Below are 20,133 nucleotides of genomic sequence, written 5' to 3' on the forward strand. Positions count from 1 at the left end.
CATAAAATACAGATCAAACTTCAAACTGGTAAGTTCTCGTTTAATCTTACTATTTTACTTCGGAGTCACGTGAGTGACTCCGTGAAGATTTCAAAGCTCTGTGATTTCAAACCGTGTAACAGTTTATTTCACTCACTGCCGAAGTTCTTGAGGGAGGAAGTGTTATCGTAATCAACCAATGAATCTGTTTCCAAGAAACAAAAGGTATTTATTAACAATAACAAAAATTAAATTGCTCCCCCGGCCTTAAATTAAATATTTGCAGCTTGTAATATTTTGTCTGCAAATAAGTCAGGCTTCATCAACAGCTTATTATAAAAAGTTCTGAATGTCGTTTCACTCGACCATCCTGCTGTATTGAGAATATGGTCAACCTGTACGTCCATTCTCTCGGCTGCTGATGTAGATGCTGCCCTAGTAGAATGAGATTTAAACGTATTAGTGTCTATTCCGGCAGCCTTCAGTACCTGTTTGAGCCACCGTGAAATGGTTTGGCTCGTTACCCGGCCATGAGGTTTTTTGTGGCTGACCCATAAGGCTTTTTCACTCCCTCTGATATCGTGGGTTGTGTCTAGGTATTGTTGTAGATGGGTCACGACACACAACCGTAGCTCTGGTGGGTAGGCCCGGAATACCACCAGTGGATTAGCTGTTCCTGGCCTGCTTTGTTTCACCAGACCCTGAATGATGAACGTGAACTGGTCCGGGGTGATCACCATGTTGTCCAATCGTAACTTGTGTAGTGACTGGACCCTCTGAGCGGATACGAGTGCCATCAACATGAGCGTTTTTAATGTAGCCTGCTCCAGGCTAAGGGATCTCGCTGGTGGCCATGCCCTGAGGTATGTCAGTACCACACTGATATCTCAAATATGGGTATACCTGGGTTTAGGGGGCTTGGTATTATAAATGCCCTTCATCAGTCTTGCCACCAGTGGATGGGATCCCATTACCTGTTGTCCTGTTGGTTTTAGATAAGCAGAAAGGGCACTTCGTGCTGTGTTGATGGCACTATAACTGATCCCCTCATCATGGTGTAGATGGGCCAGGAACTCCAGTACGTTGGTGGCTGTTGTAGTTTCATATGTTGTCCCTGTTCCCTGGCAGTACTTCTCCCATTTTCTTATGGTGGTTAAATACTGCCTCCTGGTGGATGTTCGCAGGGATGCCGACATGGTGGTGATGGTTCGTTCGGACAATCCCAGTCCCAGGTAAGGTCTATTCAAAACCTGCAACCCAGGAGTTTATTTTTTTCATGGCATGGGTGGCTTATGCCTGATACTGGGTTAGTTAATAATCCTGGGTCACTGGGGATGACCATAGGTGATTCAACCACCATATCATGCAGGACTGGGAACCATGGCTGTGTAGGCCAGTCGGGCACCATCAAAATTCCAGAAGCAGAGTCCATCTGTATTTTGCGAAGTACCCGACTGATGAGGCAGAAGGGAGGGAAAGCATAGAAGAAAAAATTTCCCCAATCCAGCGTGAAGGCATCTACCGCTGCTGCCTCTGGGTCTGGTTTCCAAGCGACATACATAGGTAACTGGTGATTTAGTCTTGATGCAAATAAATCGATATCTGGCGTTCCATATTGCTTAATAACTTTAGCAAATACTTTAGGGTTTAACATCCATTCGATGTTATCATTAAATTTGCATGACCTGGTGTCTGCCACTATGTTTAGCTTACCTGGTAGATAGGTAGCTGATAGCCAAATATGTCTTTCGACACACCATTGTCAAATCACGTTGACCAATTTGTCGCATGATAATGATTTTATGCCGCCCATATGGTTAATGTAAGCCACCACCGTAGTATTGTCAATTTGTAACCGAACATGCAAGTGCTGCATATTAGATACATATGCTTTTAAACCATAAAAGGCCCCCAACATCTCTAGATAGTTGATGCCCAGTGTAAGTAGTAATGCTGACTCTGGGTTAGTCCATCTACCACCTGTGCTGGATATGGAGTTAGTTGCTCCCCAGCCTTGAGCACTGGCATCTGTTTGAATAACTAAAGTAGGGTTAGTGATGATGATAGAGCTGAAACTGTGCCAAACATTTTCTGCCCACCACTGTAGCTCTGATATTGCTTCAGTGGGTAATTTCATGACTCGATCGATCAAAACCTGAATGTTGTTTTAGTGCCTGTACCTTTGCTCTTTGTAAATTTTGATAGTGCAAAGGTCCAAATTGCGTAGCCGGAAATGCTGCTACCATTTTCCCAATCACTCTTGCTACTTGTCGAATAGTTGGTCGTTTGTTGACCATTAAATTGTTGCATGATTGTGCTAATGCAACCATTTTCCCCTTTGGCAAGGTAACAGTCATATGGACTGAGTTAATTGTGAAGCCCAAGTAGTCCATGATAGTAGATGGCTTCAACTTAGATTTATCTGGATGTAGGACGAACCCTAAAGTTTCGAGGAGCTGTTTTGTAGCTGATACTGCTGCCACAGCTAATTCCTTCGTTTTTCCTACTATCAGAATATCATCCAGATATGCCATGACAATATGTTTTTGTTTTCTTAGTATTGCCATGGCTACTTGCCATGGCTACTGAGCCAAAACCAAAAAGGCCTAAGGCAGGCAACGCCATTGTAGTGGGAGACTCCATTGTGAGAGGTACGGACAGGGGTTTCTGCGGCAACAGACGGGATGCGAGGATGGTGTGCTGCCTTCCTGGTGCCAGGATCCAGGATGTCACGGCCAGAGTGCAGAAAATCCTCAAGGGCGAAGGTGAACATCCGGAAGTGGTAGTGCATGTCGGCACAAACGATGTCGGAAAGAAGGGGATGAATATTTGGCAGCGTGACTCTAGAGAGCTCGGAAAAATGCTGAAAAGCAGGACCTCCAGGGTTGTTATCTCCGGTTTCCTTCCAGTTCCTCGTGCTGGCGAGAGCAGGAACAGGGAGATACGGGACCTGAACGTGTGGCTGAGGAACTGGTGCACGGGGCAGGGATTTAGATTCTTAGATCACTGGGATCTGTTTTGGGGTAAGGGGGAACTGTACAAAAGGGACGGATTGCATCTTAACAGGTGTGGGACCAGCATTCTGGCAGGCAGGTTTGCCACTGCTACACGGGTGGTTTTAAACTGAATAAGGGGGGTGGGGTGTCGAATGGGATAGTGGAGGATGGAGTTAAAGGGAAAGGGTTTCTTAAATGTGTGAGCGTAGAGACAGAGGGGTGTAAAATGAGGGTAGAAGCAATAGGTAGCAAGGTGAAAAGTAAAAGTGGCAGGCAGACAAAACCAGGGCAAAAATCAAAAAGGGCCACTTTTCAACATAATTGTATAAGGGGTAAGAGTGTTGTAAAAACAAGCCTGAAGGCTTTGTGTCTCAATGCAAGGAGCATTCGTAATAAGGTGGATGAGTTGAATGTGCAGATAGCTATTAATGACTATGATATAGTTGGGATCACGGAGACATGGCTCCAGGGTGACCAAGGCTGGGAGCTGAACATCTAGGGATATTCAATATTCAGGAGGGATGGACAGAAAGGAAAAGGAGGTGGGGTAGCATTGCTGGTTAGATAGGAGATTAACGCAATGGAAAGGAAGGACATTAGTTTGGAGGATGTGGAATCGGTATGGGTAGAGCTGCGAAACACTAAGGGGCAGAACACGCTGGTGGGTGTTGTGTACAGGCCACCTAACAGTAGTAGTGAAGTTGGAGATGGTATCAAACAGGAAATTAGAAATGCGTGCGACAAAGGCAAAACCGTTATAATGGGTGACTTCAATCTACATATAGAGTGGGTGAATCAAATAGGCAGGGGTGCTGAGGAAGAGGATTTCTTGGAATGTATGCGGGATAGTTATCTAAATCAACATGTAGAGGAACCAACGAGAGAGCAGGCTATTTTAGACTGGGTATTGAGTAATGAGGAAGGGTTAGTTAGCAGTCTTGTTGTACGTGCCCCCTTGGGCAAGAGTGACCATAATATGGTTGAGTTCTTCATTAGGATGGAGAGTGACATTGTTAATTCAGAAACAATGGTTCTGAACTTAAAGGAAGGTAACTTTGAGGGTATGAGACGTGAATTGGCCAAGATTGACTGGCAATTAATTCTAAAAGGGTTGACGGTGGATATGCAATAGAAGACATTTAAAGACTGCATGGATGAACTACAAAAATTGTTCATCCCAGTTTGGCAAAAGAATAAATCAGGGAAGGTAGTAGCATCCGTGGATAACAAGGGAAATCAGGATAGTATCAAAGCGAAGGATGATGCGTACAAATTAGCCAGAAAAAGCAGCATACCAGAGGACTGGGAGAAATTCAGAGACTAGCAGAGGAGGACAAAGGGCTTAATTAGGAAAGGAAAAATAGATTATGAAAGAAAACTGGCAGGGAACATAAAAACTGACTGCAAAAGTTTTTATAGATATGTGAAAAGAAAGAGATTAGTTAAAACAAATGTAGGTCCCTTGCAGTCAGAAACAGGTGAGTTGATCATGGGGAACAAGGATATGGCGGACCAATTGAATAATTACTTTGGTTCCGTCTTCACTAAGGAAGACATAAATAATCTGCCGGAAATAGCAGGGGACCGCGGGTCAAAGGAGTTGGAGGAATTGAGTGAAATCCAGGTTAGCCGGGAAGTTGTGTTGGGTAAATTGAATGGATTAAAGGCCGATAAATCCCCAGGGCCAGATAGGCTGCATCCCAGAGTACTTAAGGAAGTAGCTCCAGAAATAGTGGATGCATTAGTAATAATCTTTCAAAACTCTTTAGATTCTGGAGTAGTTCCTGAGGATTGGCGGGTAGCAAACGTAACCCCATTTTTTAAGAAGGGAGGGAGAGAGAAAACGGGGAATTACAGACCAGTTAGTCTAACATCGGTAGTGGGGAAACTGCTAGAGTCAGTTATTAAAGATGGGATAGCAGCACATTTGGAAAGTGGTGAAATCATTGGACAAAGTCAGCATGGATTTACAAAAGGTAAATCATGTCTGACGAATCTTATATAATTTTTCGAGGATGTAACTAGTAGCGTGGATAGGGGAGAACCAGTGGATGTGGTGTATCTGGACTTCCAGAAGGCTTTCGACAAGGTCCCACATAAGAGATTAGTATACAAACTTAAAGCACACGGCATTGGGGATTCAGTATTGATGTGGATAGAGAACTGGCTGGCAAACAGGAAGCAAAGAGTAGGAGTAAACGGGTCCTTTTCACAATGGCAGGCAGTGACTAGTGGGGTACCGCAAGGCTCAGTGCTGGGACCCCAGCTATTTACAATATATATTAATGATCTGGATGAGGGAATTGAAGGCAATATCTCCAAGTTTGCGGATGACACTAAGCTGGGGGGCAGTGTTAGCTGTGAGGAGGATGCTAGGAGACTGCAAGGTGACTTGGATAGGCTGGGTGAGTGGGCAAATGTTTGGCAGATGCAGTGTAATGTGGATAAATGTGAGGTTATCCATTTTGGTGGCAAAAACAGGAAAGCAGACTATTATCTAAATGGTGGCCGACTAGGAAAAGGGGAGATGTAGCGAGACCTGGGTGTCATGGTACACCAGTCATTGAAAGTAGACATGCAGGTGCAGCAGGCAGTGAAGAAAGCGAATGGTATGTTAGCTTTCATAGCAAAAGGATTTGAGTATAGGAGCAGGGAGGTTCTACTGCAGTTGTACAGGGTCTTGGTGAGACCACACCTGGAGTATTGCGTACAGTTTTGGTCTCCAAATCTGAGGAAGGACATTATTGCCATAGAGGGAGTGCAGAGAAGGTTCACCAGACTGATTCCTGGGATGTCAGGATTGTCTTATGAAGAAAGACTGGATAGACTTGGTTTATACTCTCTAGAATTTAGGAGATTGAGAGGGGATCTTATAGAAACTTATAAAATTCTTAAGGGGTTATACAGGCTAGATGCAGGAAGATTGCTCCCGATGTTGGGGAAGTCCAGGACAAGGGGTCACAGCTTAAGGATAAGGGGGAAATCCTTTAAAACCGAGATGAGAAGAACTTTTTTCACACAGAGAGTGGTGAATCTCTGGAACTCTCTGCCACAGAGGGTAGTCGAGGCCAGTTCATTGGCTATATTTAAGAAGGAGTTAGATGTGGCCCTTGTGGCTAAGCGGATCAGAGGGTATGGAGAGAAGGCAGGTACGGGATACTGAGTTGGATGATCAGCCATGATCATATTGAATGGCGGTGCCGGCTCGAAGGGCCGAATGGCCTACTCCTGCACCTAATTTCTATGTTTCTATGTTTCTACTTTCAATATTTTTGTGAATAATCTTGGGGCTGAAGTTAGGCCATTGGGCAATGCTTTGCACTGCCACAGTTGCCCCAACCAGATAAATTTTAGGTATCTGCAATGATCCTTGTGTATGGGTATTAGATAGTAAGCATCTTTAAGATCAATGCTTGCCATAAAGTATCCTTTGGAAATCAGTTGTTTGGCAGTAACAAATGTTTCCATTTTGAAATGTATATACTTAACAAACTTATTTAGTGTTGTTAAGTCAATGATGATGCGACATCCACCGTCTTTTTTAGTTTTAGTGAATATATTTGATACAAATTCCAAAGGTTCATGTTTGGTCTTTTCGATGACCCCCTTTGCGATAAGCCTTACCAGTTCAGCCTGTCCCTCACGTTTGTCTTTGTTGGAGGGAGAAAATACCCTTTGGGGCCAATGTTGAACTGGTGGCGTTTTTTCTGATATAAATTGAATTTGGTATCCACTAATGCTGTTGAGTATATACTTGTCACTCGTGACAGTACCCCAAGCTTCTTTAAACAAGTGTAATCGCCCCCCTGTTAGTAAAGCACTCTTGTTCTTTATATGCTGGCAGGAACCAGACCCACCTACCTCCATGGTTATTGGCGTCTCCTTTGTTTCCTCTTGTAGGCTCTGGTTGCCTGACGTGCTGGCGATGTTGGGGGGGTGGCGCATTTTCCATGGGGTCCGCTCTGGGCCCTGATCTAAAAAAGACCTTTGGGGGTAGTAATATGCGGTCCCCGAGCTTTCATCAGTCGACTGGTGGGCTGGTGGATGCCGTGGGTGCTGCCGCATGGGTATTATGCGGTATAGAGTTCTAGAGCCTCAGCGAGCACCTTGTCCTGCAAGGGTTGGTTTGAGAGGTGGTTGATGCTGGCCGCCATCTTTGGTTCCAGCGGTCTTCCTGCACGTGGGGTTGCTACATAGCGGTCCACCACACCCAGCAGCTCTTCCTGCTCCTGCACCCCTTGCATACTCCCGAACTCATCCGCCAGCCCCTGTTTCAGACCAGCCCAGCCCTGATCACCAATGCTAGCCTCCAGTAATGAGGGAGCAGAGGGCAGTGCACAAGACACTGTGGAGGAGGCGCCTGACCTTCCTCCGCGAGAACGCTCTTTTTGCGTATCCCGCTGGAGCATCTGCTCCAGGAGCTGTTGAATACAGCTCAGGCGGCTGTCTCTCCTCGGTTTGGGTGGAGACATTTCCCCCTCCGACGAATCGGAAATGACCGGCCGGTTAGTTTTTCGAGCGTTCTCGCGGAGGAAGGTAGCTTTTCTCCCTGTCCGCCGTTCAGGCATTAGCGGGACTGGGCTTGGCTCGGTCTCGGGGATAGCGAAGCCCTCTACGAGCGGTGCTGCCGCCTGTTGCTGCCCCCCCAAGATTGAACACTCCTCTGGTGGAGTAGAGCGGGGGGCAGTTCTCTTCGAGAGTCTTTTTCTTAGTGTACTCATTCTGTGAGACACTCGACAACTCTCCTTTCTGTTAGATTTTACCAGTACTCCAATATACTTACCAACGGTCCTGTTTTTAAACTGCAGCTGGAGAGCCTGACTCCAGCTGCCGCCGCTGTTGCACTGCTGGCGAAATGCCGCGCCTGCGCACTGTGCGGGTGCTTCACGTAGTCACTCACGTGACTCGGAAGTAAAATTGGCATGGGTGGCACAGTGGCACAGTGGTAGAGTTGCTGCCTTACAGCACCAGAGACCCAGGTTCAATCCTGACTATGGGTGCTGTCTGTCCAAAGTTTGTACATTCTCCCTGTGACCTTGTGAGTTTTCTCCGGGTGCTCCGGCTCTAGGTTCAATCCTGACCTCTGATGTCGTCTGGCTGGAGTTTGCACATTCTCCCTCCTCCGGGTGCTCCGGTTTCCTCCCTCATTCCAAAGAAGTGCACGTGTATAGGTTAATTGGCCTCTAAAAATTGCCCTCTAATGTGTAGAGAGGTTAATGAGAAAGTGGGATAACATAGTGTGAATGAGTGAACGATGGTCGAAGTTGACTCTGTGGGCAGAAGGGCATCTTTCCATGCTGTGTCCCTAAACTAAACAGAACTTGGTTCAAGGCTTTGGACGACCTGCATAAAAAATCTTCAGTCACTCAGTGAAGATCTTATTAGGACCTACAGTCTCCTCGATTGCTTCTTGATATCGTGTGGAGTGAACCGGAGACTGCCTTCTCTAATAACGAGAACCTCAGGAGAATGTTGAGGGAGATCACTCAGAAGAATTCTGCTGAAAATATTTGCTTTTGAATTTTATGCTTTGCACTACCATGCTGAACTCCACCTTCAGTGTGAATCGAGATGCTCACGGAGATGATGACATGTGCAGAAATGTAATTATGACCACTTTAGTAGGTGCTGTACAATGAGAACAATGTACATGTGCATGCCTCCTAATGTGTTTAATGTTTAACGCAGCTGCTGTGCAGGAAGGGAGCGTTCTCTGTTGTAAATACTGCAACCCTTAACCTCCATATGCCTCTCGATTTTTCTAATTACTGAACATTGAACTTCCCCCATAAACATTACAGTGAGAGTGGGTGTGGCAGTACTGCAGAGTTTTGACCTGATCCAATGTTTCTGGAATCATTTAGCTCGGTATTGCACACTAAACTATTGTAAATAGTCTAGTTTGCACCTCATTTTTAGATACAAATGATGCTATTGCTTGAATGCACATCCAAACTCCTTTTTGAGTCAGTAGTGGGTCCCCTGACTTGAACGAGAAATATGGTGGACCATCAGACACCAATTATGATTGTAAACTACCAAACTTAGCTACCGTTGGGTTGTAAACTACCAAAGCAGAATATGAGGTTACGTTATTTCTGTTTGCACGTGGCCTCACAGTGGCAGTGGAGGAGGCCCAGGGCAGAAAGTTCAGTGAGAGAATGGGAAAAGGAGTTAAAATGGTTAGCTACCATGAGAGCGAACAGGCCTTGGCGGACCGATCGCAACTGATCGTTGAAATGGTCACCGAGTATAAACTCACCATGTGCATGAGGCCCTATCGGGAACTACGGATGCTGTAGATGTAGGGGAGGTGCACTGAAACCTCTGCCTTAGCTGGAAGGACTGTAGATATCCCTGGGTGGAGGTGAGGGATAAGGTATAGGGACAGGTATTACATCATCTGTGGTTGCAGGGGAAAGTACATGGGGAGGGGACAATGATTAGTGCAAAAATAAAGAATGGTACAAGATTGTTGTGCAAACTGAAGGTAGTCCAAAAAAAATGAAAGTACAAGAACTCAATAACCAATTAAAGTAGAGTTCGAAACATAGGAACATTGGAACATAGAAAATAGGTGCAGGAGGAGGCCATTCGGCCCTTCGAGCCAGCACCGCCATTCATTGCGATCATGGCTGATCGTCCCCAATCAATAACCCGTGCCTTCTCCCCATATCCCTTGTCAGGAGTAAGAATAGTAAGGAGTAAGAATATGCAGCAGCACTCCAGCACAAAATGCTGGAGTAACTCAGCTGAACAGGCAGCATCTCTGGAGAAAAGGAATGGGTGGCATTTCGGGTCGAGACTCTTCAGACTCAGTCTGCAGGTCTGAAGAATGGTCTGAGTTACTCCAGCATTTTGTGTCTATCTTTGGTATGACAGTTGCCTCATTTCATCAGCTTCGTGTATTGCACCCCTAGAAGAGACGCTTCACATGCCGCTTGCATCTAGGTGCTGTATTTTCACAAGGACTGCTGCCAGTTTTCTCAACTTCCATAGCCGCTCTGCATGTGGGGGAGAGAGAGAAGGGGGGGGGAGAGAGAGAAACGGGGAGAGAAAGAGAGAAGGGGAGAGAGAGAAGGGAGAGGAGGGAGAGAAGGGGGAGAGATAAGGGAGAGAGAGAGAGGGGGAGAGAGAGAAGAGGGGAGAGAAAGAGAGAAGGGGCGAGAGAGAAGAGAGATGGGGAGAGAGCGATGATATTGTGGGCGTTGGGTAGGAGATACTCTCTCTTGTGCTCTCCATCTCCTTTTGCTCTCGTTTTTGCACCTCTCTCCTCTCTTCTCGTTTCGCTCTCTCCGCGTTTGCTCCCCTTTGACCGGCTCCGAAGCGTGGGTCATTTTTCCACACAAGCATAGTGACTGGCAATCTGAACCCAAGCACCAGTTATAGGCGGCCAAAGATGCGCATCCCTCGGGACAGCCCCCAATCTACCACGGCCACCCTCCGCAGGCTGTGGGTCGGGTGGAGCAGAGGTGTTGGACAATGTTCATCCCTTCACAGTGATGTGATGGGCGCGGGGGTCTGGACCAATCGCTGACAAGTCCTGCCCCCCGGCAACATCATGTCCGTTATTGGACTTTTCTGTTGAGCGGCAGTTGGTTCGTTGGCTTGTAGGCGACGCCACCTTTTGGGTATGTGGCGTTTCGACAGAGCGGCCATTTAGTGAGTTTGCTTTTAGGTGATGCAGCTTTTCGGTTAGTTGGCTTTTAGGCGTCCCGCCATTTCAGTTAGTTTGCACTTAGGCGTCCTATCCTGTCGGTTAGTTGGCGTTTCGTCTTCGTACTGTTTCGGTTTTTCGGCGCTTCGGCCTCGTTCCCTTTCGGTTCTTTGTCTTCGACTTCTTTGCTTCGGATTCTCTGCGCCACGTCCGTGTACCGTGTTCACCACTCCTTGCGGGTTTCGGGCGGTCAAGAGCATATCAGTTGTCATCCCAGGCTGAGGTGCATCCCGTCAAAATACTCTCTATGGCTTATCTGTCTGTAGACGTTCGAGAGAATGCTCGTGGATTTAATCTTCTCAGATGTCGAAGAAAATAAATATGCCACTGACATAGTAGCAATAGCAATGTCAATGTGATTGTATTTAAACCATCCACTAGACTGGTCAAACAGGTCTCCCATTTGTACTTCGAGTTGCTATAACACAGAAGTTAAAAAATGGATCAAACTGTCATGCATTAGCAGAATCCGTATCACAAATTGCAGCATTTTATCTATGTATCTATGTATCTATGTATGTATATCTCCCAGGATAACTGTACATTGAGAGAGATTCAGAAAAAGGTGCTCCAAAGAATCATTGAGATATAATGGGCAAAGGATTTAATTGAACTGTGAAAACGGTACCATGGTGGTAGTTTGGCAAATGAACAGGGATATATATGAAGAACCAAGAGCAACTTGGTGCTTCAAATGGTACGTTGTTTCCCTAACCCTATGATGAAGGTTTCTGAGACATTGTTTGCTGCAAAGAAAGAGTCTGAGCAACCAAATATAGTAGCTCGCTCCGACAGGTTTGTTTGATATCTTGCAGAGGGAGCTTAAGCAGCTAAACCCTCCTGAAATTGAAAAGCAAATGTTCAAGCATAGTAATCTCCAGATTGCTTCCTTCATGGTGTGCTAAATCGCAGAGAGTGAATTGTAAAGATTAGATTACAGCAGGAGGAAAAGGTTCATCTTCTTGGAGAATTCAATGTGTCCTAAAATGAGGGAGGCTCATAACAAAAGGGAGACATCAATAAATGGGTAAACTAAGCAATGGTGGAAGATTTAAATTAACTTGCCAGGTGGTGGGAAGTTTGATACTCGAGCAAGAGGGACTAGCATTGACATAGATAAGAAAATAGAATAGCTAAAATAAATAACATTGAAAATAGATAGGGTGGACTGTCAAAACCTTTACCCAGGGTGCAAATGTCAAATAGTAGAGGGCAGAACTTTAAAGTAAGAGAAGCAAAGTTTAAAGCAATGTGTGGGGCATTTTTCCACAGTGAGGGTAATGGGTGCCTGAAACTAGCTGTTCAGGGTGATAGTGGATGAAGATAAGATAGAGGCAGTTAAGAAGCTTTTAGACAGGTTGTTTACTGTTTTTAGATCTGAATTATCTCGAGTTGGCAGTATACCCAAAACTACAAGGCTGGTTTACAATCAATTTTCCAACTAGAGAGTAAAAATTTGCACAAATCTATGTTGACATGTGTACTCAGTATTCCAACCAACAGTATCTGAATCTTGGTTTTGGGCCAATCTACTCAAAATAAATTGAATTATCCTGAGTTTACTGTTAATTCAATTTTCACATACAAGGAGTCTATAGTGCTGTTTTACTTAATTCAAGTTATTAAATAATTTAAATTGTTTTAGTAAAAACAACATTAAATTAACAGGAGATTGTATAATGCAACACGCTGTCCATGACACATGTTATTGGATGCGCACATACAACTAGTGTTCCACAATGCTGAATTTTAATGCTGTGAGATAGAGGCCTGTTGAAGTTGAGAGGCGAGGTGGAAGATAACAAAAACTTTCTAATCAACTCGAGAGGTTTGCTCAGAACTCCAAACTTTCAGTGCAGTTATAACACAATCAGCATAGAAACATAGAAACATAGAGAATAGGTGCAGGAGTAGGCCATTCGGCTCTTCGAGCCTGCACCTCCATTCGATATGATCATGGCTGATCATCCAACTCAGTATCCCATCCCTGCCTTCTCTCCATACCCCCTGATCCCTTTAGCCACAAGGGCCACATCTAACTCCCTCTTAAATATAGCCAATGAACTGGCCTCAACTACCTTCTGTGGCAGAGAATTCCACAGATTCACCACTCTCTGTGTAAAAAATTATTTTCTCATCTCGGTCCTAAAAGACTTCCCTCTTATCCTTAAACTGTGACCCCTTGTTCTTCACTTCCCCAACATCGGGAATAATCTTCCTGCATCTAGCCTGTCCAACCCCTTAAGAATTTTGTAAGTTTCTATAAGATCCCCCCTCAATCTTCTAAATTCTAGCGTGTACAAGCCGAGTCTATCCAGTCTTTCTTCATATGTACAAGCCGAGTCTATCCAGTCTTTCTTCATACAATGATTACCTGCAAAACTTCTGACAATGATTACCTGCAAAACAATGTCGCAAGGGTGCCACTCTGGTGCAGCTGGCAGCGCTGCAGCCTCACAGTGCCGAACACCATGGTTCAATCCTGACCTCGAGTGCAGTCTGTGTGCAGCTTACACGTCCTCCCTGTGACTTTGTGGGTGTTCTTCGGTTGCTCCAGTTTCCTCCCACACTCCACAGACATACATGTTTGTAGGTTAATTGGCTTGGGTAAAAAAAAAAGTGTAAATTGTTCCCAACATGTAGAACAGTGCTAGTAGTGTATGGGGTGATCTGTATTTGGCCTCTGGGGAAACAAAGTTGCTCCTGGTGTGTAGGGAGTGGATGAGAAAGCGTGGACTCAGTGGGCCGAAGGACACCTTTAAATGCTGTATCTCTGAGCGAAACTTAACGACACCTTGTTAAACCCCTGGTTCGTGCTTCACAATAAGTAAGTGTAGGACTGTTTGTTCCTGGAGCGGTGAGGAGGTGGTGTGTGTTTTAAAATATGTTTGCATTAACAATTGTTCTGAGCAGACAGAAAATAAGAGCTATATACTCAGAATTTGTGCATGAGTCATGACAGATATGTAAATATAGAACAATACAGCAGAGCAAAGGCCCTTCAGCCCACAATGTCTGTGCAAAGCATGATGCTAAGTTAAATATATCTCTTTAACCTGCACATGATCCATATCCTTCCATTCCCTGCTTATCCATGTACCTTTCTAAAAGCCTCTTGAATGCCACTATAGTATCTGCATCCACCATCACCACCACCCCTGGCAGCATATCGCAGGTACCCGTGAAAGATGAAAAGTAAAAGATAAAAGATGAAAACTAATTAAACCCAAGGAGAAAAGTAAGTTACAGTAGTGGCTCCCAAATGAACATTTGTTACAAAAATACTTAGTGGGCAGCACAGTGCTACTGCCTTACAGCGCCAGGGACCCAGGTTTGATCCCGACTATGGGTGCTTATCTGTACGGAGTTAGTACGTTCTCCCCATGACCTGTGTGGGTTTTCTCCGAGATCTGTTTCATCTCACACTCCAAAGGCGTACAGGTTTGTAGGTTGATTGGCTTGGTGTAAATGTAAAATTGTCCCCAGTGAGTGTAGGTTAGTGTTACTGAGCAGGGATCTTCGGTCAGGATGGACCCGGTGGGCAGAAGGGCCTGTTTCCACGCTGTATCTCTAAACTAAACTGAAATAAACAAGAAGCAATTGCTGAGCAACTGGCAATATTGTCAAAGTTCAAGTTTGACAAGATGACATGATGTTTCCGATTGAGACATGGCTGCATGCCAATTGGTACTGTAAATAATTATACCAAGTTAGAAGATGGGGAGGTATCGACTTCTTACAAGCATATGGTGAAACATAACCGTAGAAATTAACTGTTTCAGGATCAGGTGAAGGGTGGTCAAGAATAATAAATAACTATTTCTCCTTCAGTTCCGTGTTTTCTATCTCCTCTTTATCTCTCTCTATTTTCTCTCTTTTCTTCTTTCCTTTACCTCACTGTTCGATATCACGCACTTCTCTATTTTTCTACTACACTCTTTCTTTCCTTCCATTTACTGCTAAAAAAAAAATAAGAAGTTGTACATAAAATGTAACATGTCAATATATATTAGGTATCTACAAGGTACCACATTATTGTACTTACTTCTAATAAAATAAAATAAATAAAAATGGGGAAAATAGCATGTAGGAAGGATGCTGGTTTAAACTGAAAATAGACACAAAAAGCTGGAGTAACTCAGCAGGACGGGCAGCATCTTTGGAGAGAAGGAATGGGTGACATTTCGGGTTGAGACCCTTCTTCAGACAGGCGAGAGATATTGACAATGATGTAGAGAGATAAAGTACAATGAATGGAAGATATGCAAAAAAGTATTGATCATAAAGGAAACGGGCAATTGTTAGCTGTTTGTTGGATGAAAATGAGAAGCTAGTGCAACATGGGTGGGGGAGAAATAGAGAGGGAATGCCGGGGTTACTTGAAGGTAGAGAAATCAAAACTCATACCACTGGGCTGTAAACTGCCCAAGCGAAATATGATATGCTGTTCCTCCAATTTGCGTTTAGCCTCACTCTGACAATGGAGGAGACCTAGGACAGAGAGGTCTGTGTGGGAATGGGAAGGAGAATTAAAGCATTTAGTAACTCACTTAAAGGAGAAATAGCTTTGTGACTAAGAACAGGAGACATTAGATCACAAAAGTAAAGCAGACATTATAGATTTTAAGCATTAAATGAATAAATATTAAAGGAATTGAGATTCCATTGAGATTTGTGTACTTGCCTCGGGTAGTGATGGAATGAGAAAGAATGTATAAGCATGTAGGGATTAAAGATTGATTTTTATGAGGGATTTTAACAATGAAATCAATTGGATTATGTTGACGACTTCATGTCAGAAGCGGCATGAATTTCCTGAAGAAGTTCATGGTAAGAAAGTGTTTCACAAGAAACCAGGAGGTAGCTTATGTTATGTTTTCCAATGAGAAAGGAGATGGATTTGATTGCCACCCTATCAGTGCAATTCATTTACCTTAAAAAAAAAATCATAAATCAATTGATTTCAACATGGTGCTTGAAAGGGAGAGACGCAAAACAACTTAGATTCAAACTTTATGAAATAGAAACATAGAAACTAGGTGCAGGAGGAGGCCATTCGGCCCTTCGAGCCAGCACCGCCATTCATTGTGATCATGGCTGATCATCCCCTATCAATAACCCGTGCCTGACTTCTCCCCATATCCCTTGACTCCACTAGCCCCTAGAGCTCTATCTAACTCTCTCTTAAACCCATCCAGTGACTTGTACTCCAATGCCCTCTGTGGCAGGGAATTCAATACATTCACAACTCTCTGGGTGAAAACGTTTTTTTCTCACCTCAGTCTTAAATGACCTCCCCTTTATAGGGAGGTTGCACGAAAGGTCACTGGGTCATAGGGCTCGACGCACGGAGCCGCTAAATCCAACTGGAAGACATTCGTCACTTCCGGTATATGTTATAAATGCTAGAAACGCGTACTTTCCTACCTGTTAAAAATCGCCAAAATGTTGAATTTTTGCGCTGAAAAAAATTGTGGGAGTTGGGGTAAGTGTGAGAGACATGTACCCAACTTTAGAATTCCAAACGTGAAGCGAAATGAAGGTATAGAGAAGCGAGAACTGAAGGGACAACAACAGCTAAAGTGCTTGGTAAACATTGAAAATATTGGGAAATATCGCGTTTGCTCACTGCATTTCATCAAGTAAGGCATTATTTGTGTTTTTTCTTGATTCCTTTGGTATCTAAAAATTCTCAGAATTGATAAATCTGGCTGTAAATTTTTCTTCAGATGCGTTTTCATTTTGTATGTAAAAACCCACGAGAACCATGGGCGATTGAAAAAAATTACAGCCAGATTTATCACTTCTGAAACTTTTTAGATTCCAAAGGAATCAAGAAAAAACACAAATAATGCCTTAGTTGATGAAATGCAGTGAGCAAACGGCCAATGTTCGCCAAGCACTCTGACTGTTGTTGTCCCTTCAACTCTCGTTTCTATCTACCGTCATTTCTCCTTACTTTTGGAATTCTGAAGTATGCTAAATGTCTCACACGCTTATCCCGATTTCCATAATTATTTACAGCGCAAAAATTGACAATTTCAGTGGGTTTTAACGGGCCCGCTACGCTGGAAACATTGGTAAGTGCCTACCTGCAGTACATCGTGTGTAATCCATTTGGAGTAGCGTAGCAACAGTACGGGTCATGGGTCGTGACCCGACTGCCGTGAAACCTCCTTATTCTAAGACTGTGGCCCCTGGTTCTGGACTCGCCCAACATTGGGAACATTTTTCCTGCATCTAGCTTGTCCAGTCCTTTTATAATTTTATATGTTTCTATAAGATTCCCCCTCATCCTTCTAAACTCCAGTGAATACAAGCCTAGTCTCTTCAATCTTTCCTCATATGACAGTCCCGCCATCCCAGGGATCAATCTCGTGAACCTACGCTGCACTGCTTCAATCACAAGGATGTCCTTCCTCAAATTAGGAGACCAAAACTGGACACAATACTCCAGATGTGGTCTCACCAGAGCCCTATACAATTGTCATGTGGACTTTAAAGCAGGGGTCGGCAACCTTGTTCTGTGTAGGGGGCCAGGACCCATGTCTGTGAGCGGGTGGCCGACCACATCTATCGCCATAGTGTGACAATGGGTGTTGTTTTTCGCATCGTTTTCGCGTTTTTATCCATTAGTTTTCTGCAGTTCCCAGGTCCCTCGCATGCCCGGGACTGGCTGCAGTTCCCAGGTCGGCTCACGTGCCCCGGGACGAACTGCAGTTCCCAGATCAGCTCTCGTCCCCTAGACTGGCTGCAGTTCTCAGGTCACGAAAACAAATTGAAAAAAAACCCGTCTGCGGTCCGGATGATTTCGGGTTACGGGCCGGACCCGGCCCGTAACCCAAAACCATCCGGCCCGCAGGCGGTTTTTTTTTAATGGGTTAGGGGCCGGATCCGGCCCGTGGGCCATAGTTTGCCGACCCCTGCCTTAAAGCAATTCCATTTTTGTTTGTGGTTAACTGGATCAGTCTAACAATGCGTAAAATGACAGAAAGGAAGTGTAATACAGGATCAAAGCAGAAGGTTCGTGCATAAAAGAGAACCAAAGACACCTGGAAAATGTAAGGGGCAACATAGAACTACATTTAAAAATGAGGACAATTTCAAAACCCAGCGCTTACACTAGTTACTGAGATCAAAGGACAACAGAATCTAGCACAAACAAGTCTTGCTAATGGAGGTGGTGAATGAAATTGCAAGTGGCAACAGAATCAATACAATATTACCTACAATTATTTGGGAGTAAGGAGTGGTCAAGAGGGATGTGAATACGCTTGTTCTGTACATTAAACAGCATCAGACACTGCATAATCACAGTGTCAGATTCAGAATAGGGGAAGAGGATAGTGTGATGGATAACTCAGGGAAACCAAAACATATTGGTCACAAGGGCTCAACAAAACTAACTAAACAAAAGAACAGTCTATGAAAAAAAAAATAACACACAAAAATAACATACCTAGAACCACAGGCGTTTTATTTCAGGAAGACGACAAAAACATTCTAGCTGCCTTTAATGTGAGGAATGACAACTTCACCTGTCTCCTTGGAACTGGAGATAGGTAAAGGCCAGAATAAATCAGGGCTGGCAATAGATAACCAAGGAAGGGTGGAGCCCACTATGGTCCATTGTTGACTAGGGAAGAGGTGATCACAAAGGGAGACAAAAGTGCTGGAGAAACTCAGTGGGTGCGGCAGCATCTACGCTAGGATGTGAACAATGGAACTACTAGGATGATTAGGGTGGGCGGGGGGGGGGGGGGGAGGGGGGGGAAGGAATGACAATAGGTGCAGGAGTAGGCCATTTTGCCCTTCAAGCCAGCACTGCCATTCAATGTGATCATGGCTGATCATCCCCAATCAGGCTATGTTCTATGTCTATGTCTATGTCTAATCAGTACCCGTTCCTGCCTTCTCCCCATATCCTCCGACTCCTCTATTTTTAAGAGCCCTATCTAGCTCTCTCTTGAAAGCATCCAGAGAACCTGTCTTCACCGCCCTCTGAGGCAGAGAATTCCACAGACTCACCACTCTCTGTGAGAAAAAGTGTTTCCTCGTCTCCGTTCTAAATGGCTTACTCCTTATTCTTAAACTGTGGCCCCTGGTTCGGGTCTCCCCCAACATCGGGAACATGTTTCCTGCCTATAGCGTGTCCAAGCCCTTAACAATCTTATATGTTTCAATGAGATACCCTCTCATCCTTCTAAACTCCAGCGTGTACAAGCCTGGAGTAGTTGCAGGGGTTACTTGGAATTAGAGAAATCAATGTTCGTACCACTGGGTTGTAAGCTGCCCAAGCGAAATATGAGGTGCTGCTCCTCCAGCTTGCACGTGGCTTCACTCTGACAGTGGAAGAGGTTTCCATCTTGGCTCTCCCCAACCATCTCCTGTTCTCAGGCCGTCTACATCACTTAAAATAAAAACAGGCAATGTTGAAAATACTCAGCATCCTACGCAGCATCTATAATGGGAAACTGACGGTAATGTTACAAGCTGATGACTGTTTCTGAGCTGAAATGTTAACTCTTTTTTCCCTTTCCACAGATGCTGTCTTTGCTCCTGAATATCTCCAACATTTTCTTCATTAGGTCAGATTTCCAGCATCTAACATCAACTTTCGACCAGTACGTTTGTATTCACTATCTGTTCAATATTTCATTGTCATTTCCCCTCGGGTTGCTTAATAATGTGAAAATGTCCAGAAACATTTGATATACGAGATCTGATATTAGATATTGGATAAATGATATTACATGTAGTTCTGCTATAACATAAGTGTTGTGTCCCTAAGAAACTTCACATGGTAGAAAAATGTGTTATCAAAACAATTGAAAATCCAAAAAGATAAGTATGCTCAGGGAAAAAAGGGTTACAGGGATAGAATAGGGCCCCTCAGAAACCAAAGTGATCATTTCAGTATGTGTGGAGCCAAAGGAGATGGGTAAGGGTCTCAATTAATATTTATATTCTGTTTTTGCTGCAGAGAAACAGAAACCTGGGATCTTGGGACAGTTAATGGAGAACAGTCTGTATCACAGTCCAGGAGGAGCTGGACATCCTAAAATGTATGAAGTTAGATTAATCTCCTGGGCCTGATTAGATATATCCAAGGACACTGTGCTAAAAGACTCTGACTCTAAATGTCACAGGTGATAAGAGGGTTAAGAGCTGGAGAGTTTCAGACTGGCAATAACAAAGTCTTCATCTCCCCACTCCTCACCCTCCAACCCCCCCCCCCCCCTCCCCATAATATTGTTAAAACATAATAACTTTTTAATAGCTATAAGATCTTTAATAGGTTATTTTATTTTTTTATTATTGCAAGCTAAAAGTACAATGTTATATAGTTTAATAGAATATCATTGCACAAGTGATATTGAAGCATTTTCTTATCAATTACCAGCGGCATCCCACAGTGAAACTAGCAGGTGTGTTCTCAAG

This window comes from Amblyraja radiata, chromosome 19 (genome assembly GCF_010909765.2).
Source record: "Amblyraja radiata isolate CabotCenter1 chromosome 19, sAmbRad1.1.pri, whole genome shotgun sequence".
Lineage (NCBI taxonomy): Eukaryota > Metazoa > Chordata > Chondrichthyes > Rajiformes > Rajidae > Amblyraja > Amblyraja radiata.